A 15429-nucleotide genomic window follows, 5' to 3' on the forward strand; every position below is an offset into this window, starting at 1 on the left:
CTCAATACCTCAGATAGTTCACCCTCAGTACCTCAGAAAGTGTTCCCTCAGTACCTCAGATAGTGCTCCCTCAATAACTCAGATAGTACTCCCTCAATGCCTCAGATAGTGCTCCCTCAGTATCTCAGATAGTGCTCCCTCAATAACTCAGATAGTGCTCCCTCAATGCCTCAGATAGTGCTTCGTCAGTACCTCAGATACTGCTCTCTCAATACCTCTGAAAGTGCTCCCTCAGTACTTCAGAAAGTGCTCCCTCAATACCTCAGATAGTGCTTCATTAGTACATCAGGCAGTGCTCCCTCAATAACTCAGATAGTGATTCCTCAGTACCTCAGATAGTGCTCCCTCAGTACCTCAGAAAGTGCTCTTTCAATTCCACAGATAGTGCTTCCTCAGCACATCAGATAATGCTTCCTCAGTACATCAGATAGTGCTCCCTCAATACCTCAGATAGTGCTTCCTCGGTACATCAGATAGTGCTCCCTCAATAACGCAGATAGTGCTCCCTCAGTACCTCAGATAGTTCTCCCTCAGTACCTCAGATGGTACTCTCTTAATACCTCGGAACGTGCTTCCTCAATACCTCAGATAGTGCTCCCGCAGTACCTCAGAAAGTGCTCCCTCAATATCTCAAAAAGTGCTCCCTCAGTACCTCAGATAGTGATCACTCAGTACCTCGGAAAATGCTCCCTCAATATCTCAAAATGCGCTCCCTCAGCCCCTCAGATATTGCTCCCACAATGCCACCGAAAGTGCTCCCTCTGTACCTCAGAAAGTGCTCCCTCAATACCTCAGATAGTGCTTCCTCAAAACACAGAATGTGCTCCCTCAAGACCTCACTTAGTACTCCCTCAATACCTCAGATAGTGCTTCCACATTCCATCAGATCGTGTTCACACAATACCTCAGATAGTGCTTCCTAAGTACCTAAGAAAGTGCTGCCTCTGTATCTCAGAAAGTTCTCCCTCCGTACCTCAGGAAGTGCTCTCTCAATGCCTCTGAAAGTGCTCCCTCAATACCTCAGATATTGCTCCCTCAATACCTCAGATATTTCTCCCTGAATACGTCAGAAAGTTCTCCCTCAATACGTCAGATCGTTCTGCCTCAATATCTCAGATAGTTCTCCCTCAATACTTCAGAAAGTGCTCCCTCAATAGCTCAGATATTTCTCCCTCAGTACATCAGATAATGCTCTCTCAATTCCTCAGATAGTTCTCCCTCAATACCTCAGATAGTGATCACTCAGTACCTCAGACAGTGCTCCCTCAGTACGTCAGACAGTGCTCCCTCAATACCTCAGATAGTGCTTCCTCAGTACCTCAGATAGTGCTTCCTCAGTACCTCACATAGTTCTCCCTGAGTTCCTCAGATAGTACTCCCTTAATACCTCAGAAAGTGCTCCCTCAATACTTCAGATAGTGCTTTCTCAGTACATCAGATAGTGCTCCCTCAATAACTCAGACAGTGCTTCATCAGTACCTCAGATAGTTTTGCCGCAGTACCTCAGATAGTGCTTCGTCAGTACATCAGATAGTGCTCCCTCAGTACCTCAGAAAGTGCTCCCTCAGTACCTCAGAAAGTGCTCCCTCAATACCTCAGATAGTGCTTCCTCATTACATCAGATAGTACTCCCTCAATACCTCAGATAGTGCTCCCTCAGTACCTCAGAAAGTGCTCCCTCATTACCTCAGAAAGCGCTCCCTCAGTACCTCAGAAAGTGCTCAATCAATGCCTCTGAAAGTGCTCCCTCAATACCTCAGAAATTGCTACCTCAATACCTCAGATATTTCTCCCTCAATACCTCAGAAAGTGCTCCCTCAATACGTCAGATCATTCTCCCTCAATATCTCAGATAGTTCTCCCTCAATACCTCAGAACGTGCTCCCTCAATACCTCAGAATGTGCTCCCACAATACCTTAGAATGTGCTCCCTCAACAGCTCAGATATTACTCCCTCAGTACATCAGTATAATGTGCTCTCAATTCCTCAGATAGTTCTCCCTCAGTACCTCAGACAGTGCTCCCTCAATAGCTCAGAAAGTGCTCCCTCAGTACCTCAGACAGTGCTCCCTCAATAGCTCAGAAAGTGCTCTCTCATCTACCTCAGAAGTACTCCCTCAGTACCATCGAATGTGTACCCAGAGTATATCAGAAAGTGCTCCCTCAATAGTTCAGAAAGTGCTCCCTCAGTACCTCAGATTGTTCTCCCTCAGTACCTCAGAAGAGGCTCCCACAATATCTCAAAATGTGCTCCCTCAGTACCTCAGATAGTGATCCCTCAACACCTCAGAAAGTGCTCCCTCAGTACCTCAGAAATTGCTCCCTCAATACTTCAGAATGTGCTCCCTCAATACCTCAGATATTGCTTCCACAGTACAACAGATAGTGCTTTCTCAGTTCCTCAGATAGTACTCTTTTACTACCTCAGAGAGTGCTCCCTCAATACCTTTGATTGTGCTCCCTCAATATTCAGGTACTGCTCCCACAGTACCTCAGATAATTCTCCCTCAGTATCTCAGATAGTGTTTCCACAGTATATCTGATAGTTCTCCCTCAATAACTCAGATAGTGCTCCCTCAGCACCTCAGATAGTTCTCCCTCAATGTATCAGATACTGCTTCCTCTGTACATCAGATAGTGCTCCCTCAATAACTCAGAAAGTGCTCCCTCAACACCTCAGAAAGTGCTCCCTCAATATCTCAAAACGTGCTCTCTCAGTACCTCAGATAGTGCTCCCTCAATACCTCAGAAGGTGCTCCCTTAGTACCTCAGTTAGTACTCGCTCATTACCTCAGATAGTGCTCCCTCAGTACCTCAGATAGTGCTTCCTCAAAACCCAGAAAGTGCTCCTTCAATATCTCAGTTAGTACTCCCCCAATACCTCAGATAGTGCTCCCTCCGTACCTCAGAAAGTGCTCCCACAGTACCTCAGAAAGTGCTCCCTCAATACCTCAGATAGTGCTTCCTCATTACATCAGATAGTACTCCCTCAATACCTCAGAAAGTGCTCCCTCAGTACCTCAGAAAGTGCTCCCTCAGTACCTCAGAAAGTGCTCCCTCAATACCTCTAAAGGTGCTCCCTCAATACCTCAGATATTTTTCCCTCAATGCCTCAGAAATTGCTCCCTCAATACGTCAGAGCGTTCTCCCTCAATATCTCAGATAGTTCTCCCTGAATACCTCAGAAAGTGCTCCCTCAATACCTCAGAATGTGCTCCCACAATGCCTTAGATTGTGCTCCCTCAATAGCTCAGATATTTCTCCCTCAGTACATCAGATAATGTGCTCTCAATTCCTCAGATAGTTCTCCCTCAATAGCTCAGATAGTGCTCCCTCAGTACCTCAGACAGTGCTCCCTCAATAGCTCAGAAAGTGCTCCCTCAGTACCTCAGACAGTGCTCCCTCAACAGCTCAGAAAATGCTCTCTCATGTACCTCAGAAAGTACTCCCTCAGTACCATCGAACGTGTTCCCTGAGGACATCAGAAAGTGCTCCCTCAATAGCTCAGAAAGTGCTCCCTCAATATCTCAGATTGTTCTCCCTCAGTACCTCAGAAGATGCTCCCTCAATATCTCAAAATGTGCTCCCTCAGTACCTCAGATAGTGCTCCCTCAATACTTCAGAAAGTGCTCCCTCAATACCTCAGATATTGCTTCCACCTTACAACAGATAGTGCTTTCTCAGTACATTAGATAGTTCTCCCTCAGTTCCTCAGATAGTATTCCCTTAATACCTCAGAGAGTGCTCCCTCAATACCTTAGATTGTGCTCCCTCAATAGCTCAGATAGTGCTCCCTCAGTACCGCAGACAGTGCTCCCTCAATAGCTCGGAAAGTGCTCTCTCACGTACCTCAGAAAGTACTCCCTCAGTACCAGCGAACGTGTTCCCTGAGTATCTCAGAATGTGCTCCCTCAATAGCTCAGAAAGTGCTCTCTCAATACCTCAGATAGTTCACCCTCAGAACACAAGAAGATGCTCCCTCAATATCTCAAAAATGTGCTCCCTCAGTACCTCAGATAGTGCTCCCTCAATACCTCAGAAAGTGCTCCCTCAATACCTCAGAATGTGCTCCCACAATACCTTAGATTGTGCTCCCTCAATAGCTCAGATATTTCTCCCTCAGTACATCAGATAATGTGCTCTCAATTCCTCAGATAGTTCTCCCTCAATAGCTCAGATAGTGCTCCCTCAGTACCTCAGACAGTGCTCCCTCAATAGCTCAGAAAGTGCTCCCTCAGTACCTCAGACAGTGCTCCCTCAACAGCTCAGAAAATGCTCTCTCATGTACCTCAGAAAGTACTCCCTCAGTACCATCGAACGTGTTCCCTGAGAACATCAGAAAGTGCTCCCTCAATAGCTCAGAAAGTGCTCCCTCAATATCTCAGATTGTTCTCCCTCAGTACCTCAGAAGATGCTCCCTCAATATCTCAAAATGTGCTCCCTCAGTACCTCAGATAGTGCTCCCTCAATACTTCAGAAAGTGCTCCCTCAATACCTCAGATATTGCTTCCACCTTACAACAGATAGTGCTTTCTCAGTACATTAGATAGTTCTCCCTCAGTTCCTCAGATAGTATTCCCTTAATACCTCAGAGAGTGCTCCCTCAATACCTTAGATTGTGCTCCCTCAATAGCTCAGATAGTGCTCCCTCAGTACCGCAGACAGTGCTCCCTCAATAGCTCGGAAAGTGCTCTTTCACGTACCTCAGAAAGTACTCCCTCAGTACCAGCGAACGTGTTCCCTGAGTATCTCAGAATGTGCTCCTCAATAGCTCAGAAAGTGCTCTCTCAATACCTCAGATAGTTCACCCTCAGTACACAAGAAGATGCTCCCTCAATATCTCAAAAATGTGCTCCCTCAGTACCTCAGATAGTGCTCCCTCAATACCTCAGAAAGTGCTCCCTCAATACCTCAGATAGTGCTCCCTCAGTACCTCAGAAAATGCTCACTCAGTACCTCAGGTAGTGCTACCTCAATAACTCAGATTGTGCCCCCTCAATACCTCAGATAGTGCTTCCTCAGTACCTCAGAAAGTGTTCCCTCAATAATCAGATAGTGCTCTCTCAATGCCTCTGATAGTGCTTCCTCAGTACATCAGATAGTGCTCCCTCAATAACTCAGATAGTGCTTCCTCAGTACCTCAGATAGTGCTCCCTCAGTACCTCAGATAGTGCTTCCTCAGTACATCAGATGTTGCTTCCTCAATAACTCAGATAGTGCTCCCTCAGTACCTCAGATACTGCTCTCTCAATACCTCTGGAGGTGCTCCCTCAGTACTTCAGAAAGTGCTCCCTCAATACCTCAGATAGTGCTTCCTCAGTACATCAGATAGTGCTCCCTCAATAACTCAGATAGTGCTTCCTCAGTACCTCAGATAGTGCTCCCTCAGTACCTCAGATAGTGCTTCCTCAGTACATCAGATGTTGCTCCCTCAATAACTCAGATAGTGCTCCCTCAGTACCTCAAATAGTGCTCCCTCAGTACCTCAGATAGTTCTCCCTCAGTACCTCAGATAGTACTCTCTTAATACCTCGGAAAGTGCTCCCTCAGTACCTCAGAAAGTGCTCCCACAATACCTCAGACAGTGCTTCCTCAAACCCAGAAAGTGCTCCCTCAAACCTCACTTAGTACTCCCTCAATACCTCAGATAGTGTTTCCTCATTACATCAGATAGTATTCCCTCAATACCTCAGATAGTGCTCCCTCAATGCCTCAGATAGTGCTTTCTCAATACCTCAGAAAGTGTTTCCTCAGTACCTCAGGAAGTGCTCCCTCAATAGCTCAGATAGTGCTCCCTCAATGCCTCAGATAGTGCTTCCTGAGTACCTCAGATAGTGTTCTCTCAATACCTCAGAAAGTGCTCCCTCAGTACCCCAGAAAGTGTTTCCTCAATACCTCAGATATTGCTTCCTCAGTACCTCAGATAGTGCTCCCTCAATAACTCAGATAGTGATTCCTCAGTTCATCAGATAGTTCACCTTCAATAACTCAGTTAGTGCTCCCACAGTACCTCAGATAGATCTCCCTCAGTACCTCAGATAGTGCTTCCTCAGTACGTCAGATAGTACTCCCGCAATACCTCAGATAGTGATTCCTCAGTTCATTAGATAGTGCACCCTCAATAACTCAAATAGTGCTCCCGCAGTACCTCAGATACTACTCCCTTAATACCTAAGAAAGTGCCCGCTCAATACCTCAGATAGTGCTCCCTCAGTACCTCAGAAAATGCTCCCTCAATATCTCAAACAGTGCTCCCTCAGTACCTCAGATAGTGCTCCGTCAATACCTCAGATAGTGCTTCCTCAGTACCTCACATATTTCTCCCTGAGTCCCTCAGATAGTACTCCCTTAATACCACAGAAAGTGCTCCCTCAATACCTCAGATAGCGCTCCCTCAGTACCTCAGAAAATGCTCCCTCAATATCTCAAAACGTGCTCCCTCAGTACCTCAGATAGTGCTCCCTTAATACCGCAGAAAGTGCTCCCTCAATACCTATGATAGTGGTCCCTCAGTACCTCAGATAGTGCTCCCTCAATACCTCAGATCGTGCTCCCTCAGTACCTCAGAAAGTGCACCCACAATACCTCAGATGGTGCTTCCTCAAAACCCAGAAAGTTCTCCCTCAATACCTCAGTGAGTACTCCCTCAATACTTCAGATAGTGCTCCCTCAGTACCTCAGAAAGTGCTCACTCAGTAGCTCAGATAGTGCTCCCTCAATAACTCAGATAGTGCTCCCTCAATACCTCAGATAGTGCTTCCTCAGTACCTCAGAAGGTGCGGCACTCCCTCCGTACAGACCCTCTGGCAGTGCAGCACTCCCTCAGTACTGACCCTCTGACAGTGTGGTGCTCCCTCAGTACTGACCCATCTGACAGTGCAGCACTCCCTCAGTACTGACCCTCTGACAGTGCAGAACTCCCTCAGTACTGACCCTCTGACAGTGCAGCACTCCCTCAGTGCTGACCCTCTGACAGTGTGGTGCTCCCTCAGTACTGACCCTCTAACAGTGCAGCATTCCCTCAGTAGTAACCTCTGACAGAACAGCATTCCCTCAGTACTGACCCTCTGACAGTGCAGCACTCCCTCAGTACTGACCCTCTGACAGTGCAGCATTCCCTCAGTAGTGACCCTCTGACAGAACGGCATTCCCTCAGTACTGACCCTCTGACTCTGCAGCTCTCTGTTTGTACTGAAATTTCGACAGTGCAGCATTCCTCAGTACTGACACTCATACAGTGTGGCATTCCCTCAGTACTGACCCTCTGACAATGTGGCACTTACTCAATACAGATGCTCTCACAGTGCATCACTCCATCGGTACTGACCCTCCGATAACGTGGCATTTTCTCAGTACTCACCCTCCGACAGAGCAGAACTCCCTCAGTACTGACCCTCTGAAACAACACTCCCTCAGAACTGACACACTGACCGTGTAGCACTCCCTCAGAATGTCTCTTTGAGTGTGCATCACTCTCTCAGTACTGACCCTCTGGCAATGCAGCAATCATTCAGTACTGACTGTCGAACACATAGTGTGACGATCCCTCAGTACTGAACCCCTCACAGCGCGGTGATCAGTCAGTACTAATCGCCTCAGAGTGCCGTGCTCCCTCAGTTCTAAACCTTTCACAGCGCGGTGATCCCTCAGTCGTAACCTTCTCACAGTGGAACACTCTGATGGCATGGCCATCCATTAGCACTGACCCTCAGAGAGTGTGCACTTCATCATTACTGACCCTCTCACTGCACAGCAATCTCTCAGTCCAGGCCCTCTCACAATGCTGCACACCCTCCACACTGACCCTCTGACAATGCTGCACTCCCTCCACACTAACTCTCTGACAATGCTGCACTCGCTTCACACTGACCCTCTGACAATGCTGCACTCCCTCCACACTGACCCTCTGACAATGCTGCACTCCCTCCATACTGAACCTCTGACAATGCTGCACTCCCTCCACACTGACCCTCTGACAATGCTGCACTCCCTCCACACTGATGCTCTGACAATGCTGCACTCCCTCCATACTGACCCTCTGACAATGCTGCACTCCCTCCACACTGATCCTCTGACAATGCTACACTCCCTCCACACTGACCCTGTGACAATGCATCATTCCCTCCATACTGACCCTCTGACAATGCTGCACTCCCTCCATACTGACCCTCTGACAATGCTGCACTCCGTCCACACTGATCCTCTGACAATGCTGCACTCCCTCCACACTGATCCTCTGAAAATGCTGCACTCCCATCACACTGACCCTCTGACAAGGCTGCACTCCCTCCACACTGATACTCTGACAATACTGCAATCCCTCCATACTAATCCTCTGACAACGCTGCACTCCGTCCACACTGACCCTCTGACAATGCTGCACTCCCTCCACACTGATCCTCTGACAATGCTACACTCCCTCCACACTGACCCTCTGACAATGCTGCTCTCCCTCCACACTGACCACCTGACAATGCAGCACTCCCTCCACACTGACCCTCTGACAATGCTGCACTCCCTCCACACTGACCCTCTGACAATGCTGCTCACCCTCCACACTGATCCTCTGATAATGCTGCACTCCCTCCACACTGATCCTCTGACAATACTGCACTCCCTCCATACAGATCCACTGACAATGCTGCATTCCCTACACACCGACAATCTGACAATGCTGCACACCCTCCAAACTGACCCTCTGGCAATGCTGCACTCCATCCACACTGATCCTCTGAAAATGCTGCACTCCCTCCACACTGATCCTCTGACAATGCAGCACTCCCTCCACCTGACGCTCTGACAATGCTGCACTCCCTCCACACTGACCTTCTGACAATGCTGCACACCCTCCACACTGACGCTCTGAAAATGCTGCACTCCCTCCACACTGACCCTATGACAATGCTGCACTCCCTCCACACTGACACTCTGACAATGCTGCACTCCCTCCACACTGACCCTCTGACAATACTGCACTCCCTCCACACTGACCCTCTGACAATGCTGCACTCCCTCCATACTGACCCTCTGACATTGCTGCACTCCCTCCATACTGACCCTCTGACAATGCTGCACTCCCTCCACGCTGACACTCTGACAATGCTGCACTCCCTCCACACTGACCCTCTGACAATGCTGAACACCCTCCATACTGACCCTCTGACAATGCTGCACTCCCTCCATACTGATTCTCTGAAAATGCTGCACTCTCTCCAACTGACCCTCTTACAATACTGCAAACCCTCCATACTGACCCTCTGACAATGCTGCACTCCCTCCACACTGACCTTCTGACAATGCTGCACTCCCTCCACACTGACCCTCTGACAATGCTGCACTCCCTCCACACTGATCTTCTGACAATGCTGCACTCCCTCCATACTGATTCTCTGAAAATGCGGCACTCTCACCAACTGATCCTCTGACAATACTGCATCCCTGCATACTGATCCTCTAACAACGCTGCATTCCCTCCAAACTGATCCTCTGACAATGCTGTACACCCTCCATACTGATCCTCTGAAAATGCTGCACTCCCTCCAAACTGATCCTCTGACAACGCTGCACTCCCTCCATACTGATCCTCTGACAATGCTGCATTCCCTCCACACTGATCCTCTGACAATGCTGCACTCCCTCCACACTGACCTCTGACAATGCTGCACACCCTCCACACTGATCCTCTGCTAAAGCTGCACTCCCTTCACACTGATCCTCTGACAATGCTGCACTCCCTCCACACTGACCCTCTGACAATGCTGCACACCCTCCACACTGATCCTCTGCTAAAGCTGCACTTCCTTCACACTGACCCTCTGACAATGCTGCACTCCCTCCACACTGATCCTCTGACAATACTGCACTCCCTCCATACTGATCCTCTGACAACGCTGCACTCCCTCCATACTGATCCTCTGACAATGCTGCACACCCTCCACACTGATCCTCTGATAATGCTGCACTCCCTTCACACTGACCCTCTGACAATGCTGCTCTCCCTCCACCCTGATCCTCTGATAATGCTGCACTTCCTCCACACTGATCCTCTGACAATGCTGCACTCCCTCCACACTGACCCTCTGACGATGCTGCACTCCCTCCACACTGACCCTCTGACAATGCTGCACAGCCTCCACACTGATCCTCTGATAATGCTGCACTCCCTTCACACTGACCCTCTGACAATGCTGCTCTCCCTCCACCCTGATCCTCTGATAATGCTGCACTCCCTCCACACTGACCCTCTGACAATGCTGCATTCCCTCCACACTGACCCTCTGACAATGCTGCACTCCCTCCACACTGACCCTCTGACAATGCTGCTCTCCCTCCACACTGATCCTCTGACAATGCTGCACTCCCTCCACACTGATCCTCTGACAATGTTGCACTCCCTCCACACTGACACTCTGACAATGCTGCACTCCCTCCACACTGACCCTCTGACAATGCTGCACTGCCTCCACACTGATCCTCTGATAATGCTGCACTAACTTCACACTGACCCTCTGACAATTCTGCACTCCCTCCACACTGATCCTCTGAAAATGCTGCACTCCCTCCACACTGATCCTCTGACAATGCTGCACTCCCTTCACACTGACCCTCTGACAATGCTGCTCTCCCTCCACACTGACCCTCTGACAATACTGCACTCCCTCCAAACTGATCCTCTTACAATGCTGCACTCCCTCCACACTCACCCTCTGACAATGCTGCATTCCCTCCACACTGACCCTCTGACAATGCTGCACTCCCTCCACACTGCCCCTCTGAAATGCTGCTCTCCCTCCACACTGATCCTCTGACAATGCTGCTCTCCCTCCACACTGATCCTATGACAATGCTGCACTCCCTCCACACTGACCCTCTGACAATGCTGCATTCCCTCCACACTGATCCTCTGATAGTGATCCACTCCCTCAGTACTGACTCTCTGACTGTGTGGAAGTGGTCCTATTCTGACCTCCGACAGTGTGGCCCAATCACAGCACAAAACCTCTGACAGTACAGCACTCCATCATAACTGACTATCTGACAGTGCAGTACTGCCTCAGTACTGACTCATTGACAGTGTAGCAGTCCCTCAGCACTGACCTTCTGCCTCGGTCCTGCACATCTGACAGTCCAGCAGTGCGTCAGTACTGTGTATCTGACAGTGCAGCACTCTCTATGTACTGCGACTTTGTCAATGAGGCACTCCCTCAGTACTGCCCCTCTGATGGTGCAGTGCTCTCTCAGTGCAGATCCTCTGATAGTGAGGCTTGTCGTCTGGACTGAAACTCTGACAGTGTGATGCTCACTCAGTACTGACTCTCTGACAGTGGAGCACTCCCTCAGAACTGACCCTGTGACAGTCCAGCACTCCCTCAGAACTGACCATCTGACAGTGCAGCCCTCTCTCAGTACTGACCATCTGACAGTGCAGCACTCTCTCAGTACTGACCATCTGACAGTGCAGCACTCTCTCAGCACTGACCATATGACAGTGCAGTACTCTCTCAGTACTGACCCTCTGACAGTGCAGCACTCTCTCTGTACTGACTCTCTGAAATTGCACTGACTCAGAATTGACACTCTCACTGTGTAGCGCACCCTCAGTAGTGACCTTTTGATAATGCATGCTCCCTCAGTGCTGACCCTCTGACAGTGTAGTGCTCGTTCAGTACTGACCCTCTGATGGTGGAGTGCTCTCAGAGTACAGAGCCTCAGACAGTGCGGCATTCCCTCTGGACTGAACCACTGACAGCGTGGTGCTCATTCAGTACTGACCCTTTGACAGTGTAGTACTCCTCAGAAATGGCTGTCTGGTAATGCAGCAGTCCCTCACTACTGACTGTCCGACAGTGCAGTGATCCCTCAGTACTGACCCTCTGGCAGTGCAGCAGTCCCTCAGTACTGACCCTCTGACAGTGGAGTGATCCCTCAGTACTGACCCTCTGACAGTGCGGCACTCCCTCAGTACTGACGCTCACACAGTGCAGAACTTCCTCAGTCCTGACCATGTGACAGAGTGGCACTGCGGTACACCCTCAGTACTGACCCTCTTGCAGTGCAGCTCTTTGACAGTGCAGCGCTCCTTTAGTTCTGACATTCTGACAGTGCAGCGCTCGCTCAGTACTAACCCTCAGTGAATGCACCGCTTCCTCAGTACTGACTCTTTGACAGTGCAGCACTCCCTCAGTGCTGACCCTCAGACAGTGCAGCATTCCCGCAGAACTGACCCTATGACCTTGCAGCTCTTTGACAGTGCAGCGATCCTTTAGTTCTGACAATCTAACAGTGTAGTGCTCCCTCAGTACTGACCCTCGGAGAATGCACCGCTCCCTCAGTACAGACCCTCTGACAGTGCAGCACTCCGTCAGTACTGACCCTCTGACAGTGCAGCACTCCCTCAGTACTGACCCTCTGACAGTGCAGCACTCCCTCAGTACTGACCCTCTGACAGTGCAGCACTCCCTCAGTACTGACCATCTAACAGTGCAGCGCAACCTCAGTACTCACCCTCTGACAGTGCGGCACTCCCTCAGTACTGACCCTCTCACAGTGCAGCATTCCCTCAGTACTGACCCTCTGACAGTGCAGCTTTCCCTCAGTACTGCCCCTCTGACAGTGCAACATTCCCTCATTACTGTTCCTCTGACAGTACAGCACTCCCACATTACTGACCATCTGACAGTGCAGCATTCCCTCAGTACTGACCCTCTGATAGTGTAGCATTCCCTCTGTACTGACCCTCTGACAGTGCAACACTCCCTCATTACTGTCCCTCTGACAGTGTAGCAGTCCCACATTACTGACCATCTGACAGTGCAGCACTCCCACAGTACTAACCCTCTGACATTACTGCACTCCCTCAGTACTGACCCTCTGACAGTGCAGCACTCACTCAGTACTGACCCTCTGTCAGTGCAGCACTCCCTCCACACTGACCCTCTGACAATGCTGCACTCGCTCCACACTGATCCTCTGACAATGCTGCACTCCCTCCACACTGACCCTCTGACAATGCTGCACACCCTCCACACTGATCCTCTGCTAAAGCTGCACTCCCTTCACACTGACCCTCTGACAATGCTGCACTCCCTCCACACTGATCCTCTGACAATGCTGCACTCCCTCCACACTGACCCTCTGACAATGCTGCACACCCTCCACACTGATCCTCTGCTAAAGCTGCACTCCCTTCACACTGACCCTCTGACAATGCTGCACTCTCTCCACACTGATCCTCTGACAATGCTGCACTCCCTCGATACTGATCCTGTGACAATGCTGCATTCCCTCCACACTGACATTCTGACAATGCTGCACTCCCTCCACACTGATCCTCTGAAAATGCTGCACTCCCTCCACACTGATCCTCTGACAATGCTGCACTCCCTCCACACTGATCCTCTGATAATGCTGCACTCACTTCACACCTACCCTCTGACAATGCTCCACTCCCTCCACACTGATCCTCTGACAATGCTGCACAGCCTCCATACTGATCCTCTGAAAATGCTGCACTCCCTCCACACTGATACTCTGACAATGCTGCACTCCCTCCACACTGACCCTCTGACAATGCTGCTCTCCCTCCACACTGACCCTCTGACAATACTGCACTCCCTCCACACTGATCCTCTTAACAATGCTGCACTCCCTCCACACTGACCCTCTGACAATGCTGCATTCCCTCCACACTGACCCTCTGACAATGCTGCACTCCCTCCACATTGACCCTCTGACAATGCTGCACTCCCTCCACACTGATCCTCTGATCGTGATCCACTCCCTCAGTACTGATTCTCTGACTGTGTGGAAGTGGTCCTATTCTGACCTCCGACAGTGTGGCCCAATCTCAGCACAAAACCTCTGACAGTACAGCACTCCATCATAACTGACTCTCTGACAGTGCAGCACTGCCTCAGTACTGACTCACTGACAGTGTAGCAGTCCCTCAGCACTGTCCTTCTGCCTCGGTCCTGCACATCTGACAGTCCAGCAGTGCCTCAGTACTGTGTATCTGACAGTGCAGCACTCTCTATGTACTAACCCTCTGACAGTGCAGGACTCCCTCAGTATTGACCCTCTGACAGTGCAGCACTCTCTCAGTACTGCCCCTCTGTCAATGAGGCACTCCCTCCGTACTGCCCCTCTGATGGTGCACTGCTCTCTCAGTGCAGATCCTCTGATAGTGAGGCTTGCCGTCTGGACTGAAACTCTGACAGTGTGGTGCTCACTCAGTACTGACTCTCTGACAGTGCAGCACTCCAACAGAACTGACCCTCTGACAGTGCAGCACTCTCTCAGTACTGACCATCTGACAGTGCAGCACTCTCTCAGTACTTACCATCTGACAGTGCAGCACTCTCTCAGTACTGACCATCTGACAGTGCAGCACTCTCTCAGTACTGACCATCTGACAGTGCAGCACTCTCTCAGTACTGACCCTCTGACAGTGCAGCACTCTCTCTGTACTGACTCTCTGAAATTGCACTGACTCAGAATTGACACTCTCACTGTGTAGCGCACCCTCAGTAGTGACCTTTTGATACTGCATGCTCCCTCAGCGCTGACCCTCTGACAGTGTAGTGCTCGTTCAGTACTGACCCTCTGATGGTGGAGTGCTCTCAGAGTACAGAGCCTCAGACAGTGCGGCATTCCCTCTGGACTGAACCACTGACAGCGTGGTGCTCATTCAGTACTGACCCTTTGACAGTGTAGTACTCCTCAGAAATGGCTGTCTGGTAATGCAGCAGTCCCTCACTACTGACTGTCCGACAGTGCAGTGATCCCTCAGTACTGACCCTCTGGCAGTGCAGCAGTCCCTCAGTACTGACCCTCTGACAGTGCAGTGATCCCTCAGTACTGACCCTCTGACAGTGCGGCACTCCCTCAGTACTGACGCTCACACAGTGCAGAACTTCCTCAGTCCTGACCATGTGACAGAGTGGCACTGCGGTACACCCTCAGTACTGACCCTCTGGCAGTGCAGCTCTTTGACAGTGCAGCGCTCCTTTAGTTCTGACATTCTGACAGTGCAGCGCTCGCTCAGTACTCACCCTCAGTGAATGCACCGCTTCCTCAGTACTGACTCTTTGACAGTGCAGCACTCCCTCAGTGCTGACCCTCTGACAGTAGAGCATTCCCGCAGAACTGACCCTATGACCTTGCAGCTCTTTGACAGTGCAGCGATCCTTTAGTTCTGACAATCTAACAGTGTAGTGCTCCCTCAGTACTGACCCTCTGAGTATGCACCGCTCCCTCAGTACAGACCCTCTGACAGTGCAGCACTCCCTCAGTACTGACCCTCTGACAGTGCAGCACTCCCTCAGTACTGACCCTCTGACAGTGCAGCACTTCCTCAGTACTGACCCTCTGACAGTGCAGCACTCCCTCAGTACTGACCATCTAACAGTGCAGCGCAACCTCAGTACTCAC

Source organism: Chiloscyllium plagiosum, unplaced genomic scaffold (assembly GCF_037043375.1).
Source record: "Chiloscyllium plagiosum isolate Xiang-an unplaced genomic scaffold, Cpla_swu_hap1 HiC_scaffold_37, whole genome shotgun sequence".
NCBI classification, from domain to species: domain Eukaryota; kingdom Metazoa; phylum Chordata; class Chondrichthyes; order Orectolobiformes; family Hemiscylliidae; genus Chiloscyllium; species Chiloscyllium plagiosum.